Here is a 2,500-nt window from a genome sequence, read left to right as displayed (position 1 = left end):
GCCTTAACCTAACCCGCGTTGCGCCTTAACCTAACCCGCGTTGCGCCTTAACCTAACCCGCGTTGCGCCTTAACCTAACCCGCGTTGCGCCTTAACCCAACCCGCGTTGCGCCTTAACCCAACCCGCGTTGCGCCTTAACCCAACCCGCGTTGCGCCTTAACCCAACCCGCGTTGGGCCTTAACCCAACACACGTTGGGCCTTAACCCAACACACGTTGGGCCTTAACCCAACACACGTTGGGCCTTAACCCAACACACGTTGGGCCTTAACCCAACACACGTTGGGCCTTAACCCAACACACGTTGGGCCTTAACCCAACACACGTTGGGCCTTAACCCAACACACGTTGGGCCTTAACCCAACACACGTTGGGCCTTAACCCAACACACGTTGGGCCTTAACCCAACACACGTTGGGCCTTAACCCAACACACGTTGGGCCTTAACCCAACACACGTTGGGCCTTAACCCAACACACGTTGGGCCTTAACCCAACACACGTTGGGCCTTAACCCAACACACGTTGGGCCTTAACCCAACACACGTTGGGCCTTAACCCAACACACGTTGGGCCTTAACCCAACACACGTTGGGCCTTAACCCAACACACGTTGGGCCTTAACCCAACACACGTTGGGCCTTAACCTGCTCTGTAATTGTCATACGACGCGTTAAATTAGTGTAGTGTTGCCTAACTGCAACCCCCGCAATATAGTTTGCTACCCGCACTGCCCGGTCCCCAGAGTATCGCTTCATGTTAAACACCTTGCAGCTATACACTGTAATGCGGATGGCAGCAGGACGTACATGCTCAATGCCCTTCGCAGTTGTTCATTGGCATTCGCATGGCGAAGCACAGCCTACGTTGTGGTACGGCTTGTGTCAACTGTCCGCTGATGTTGTACGTCCAAATCACACACTGTACTGCACATTGGTCCTCATGTACTGAATGATACATCGTGGTACATGTGTGACCGTACCACGACTGCGCCAACAACGGCGAACCATACGGTCCAAATATTGTGCACTCAGCTACGTGTCGTCTCCCTATAAGAGCTGGATTGCAGTATGGTATGCCGTGGATGGCGATCAGCATGAGCCGTCTGTTGATGTAGTGGCGCGTGTTGTCAGACGTAGTCGTCTCTTCTCACTCACCGTGATAGCATGGTGCACTGCGTTCCACATCTGCGACATGCGACAGAGGCCGGTTGACAGTCGTTCGCGCAATGGACATCGCATACGTACGGGGGCCACCTTCCACGTGTTCGCGAAGCGTGCACATGTTGTTGCGTGTATGTGGGCAGACATAGTGTGTCGTGACACCTGACACAGGCATGCAACAATCGTTGAATTTGCAAATGGCGATGGACGTCTACGTTTGCTGGTGACGTTACGCAAATGAACAACTGGTAAACCGTTGTGGTGCGGTTGTTCTCGCTAGAGGTGAATCAGTGATGGCGACGATCGGTTGAGCTACCAACCGGTTGTTTCAGCGATACCCACCATGCCCACGAACGTGAATGGCATGTGGGTGTGAAGCGATACGCGGCGGTGGCTGGGTGGGACCGTCCCCGGCCGGTGAGGGGGGGCCTCCCGGCGTGCTGGCCGCGCGGTGCGTGGGCGCACGCGCTACAGCCGGCTGGTGGGGGCGGCCAGTGGCAGGCGCGCCGGCCGACGGAGGCGGCAGGCGGCGCAGCTGCGCGCCGGCGCACCCTGCACGCGGCGCCGTGCGGCCAAAGTAGGTCCTCGCGGGCCCGGTGCGAAGCGCGGTGGACATCTGCAGTGTGCTGGTCCGATTGAGGACTGTGTGCGCTGAGGATGCGCCGCCGCCCGGCGCTCGGCGCCGCGACGCCGTCTGCTGCTCGGTCGCCTCTGCGGTTCTCGCAGGTGGTTTGTATCGCAGCTGTGCGGACGTGTTGGCGCGTTCGCTTCGGCACCCAAGTGGGGCTTTTGTCCTTCTGTGGCGCTGGCGTTGGAGCTGCCGGCCACCGTAGGTGGCGCGTGTTGTCTCCCGCCGGCAATGCCACGACAGCACGCTCCCGGGCCTCTGTCGGCAGCGGCAAGCTCAGTTGGGAGCACGGGTGGTCGCACCTAAAGCGTCTACTCGCCAAACTCCGGGCGATTGCGCCTCTCTCGAACCCGACCAAGTACTTAGGACGGCGCTGCGCGCCGCCGGGACCTGAGAGGGTTTCGAGGTGTATTGTGCAGGGGAGCTCAGCCTCCTCCTGTTTGCAGAATAATTGAGCGGACGCTTGCGTGTTCGCGCGGGCCCCCGGGACACACTCCCGGGCGGCCGGCTGCTCAGCTCTAGTTGACGCAGCTCCCTGGTTGATCCTGCCAGTAGTCATATGCTTGTCTCAAAGATTAAGCCATGCATGTCTCAGTACAAGCCGCATTAAGGTGAAACCGCGAATGGCTCATTAAATCAGTTATGGTTCCTTAGATCGTACCCACGTTACTTGGATAACTGTGGTAATTCTAGAGCTAATACATGCAAAC

At 58.3% G+C, this 2,500-nt stretch overlaps 1 non-coding gene across 1 annotated transcript in view; it reads left to right on the top strand.

The window, feature by feature from the left end:
* The first annotated feature begins 2,322 nt into the window (after nucleotides 1–2,322).
* The window catches only part of LOC124558526, a 1,910-nt gene continuing 1,732 nt past the window's right edge, over nucleotides 2,323–2,500 (top strand). The window contains exon 1 of the ribosomal RNA XR_006968788.1: nucleotides 2,323–2,500. This exon is cut by the window's right edge and continues 1,732 nt beyond it. This is a non-coding gene — a ribosomal RNA (small subunit ribosomal RNA).

Source organism: Schistocerca americana, unplaced genomic scaffold, assembly GCF_021461395.2.
Source record: "Schistocerca americana isolate TAMUIC-IGC-003095 unplaced genomic scaffold, iqSchAmer2.1 HiC_scaffold_1010, whole genome shotgun sequence".
NCBI classification, from domain to species: Eukaryota; Metazoa; Arthropoda; class Insecta; order Orthoptera; family Acrididae; genus Schistocerca; species Schistocerca americana.
Note: the sequence above shows the minus strand (reverse complement) of the source record. Positions and strands in the feature narration are given on the sequence as shown.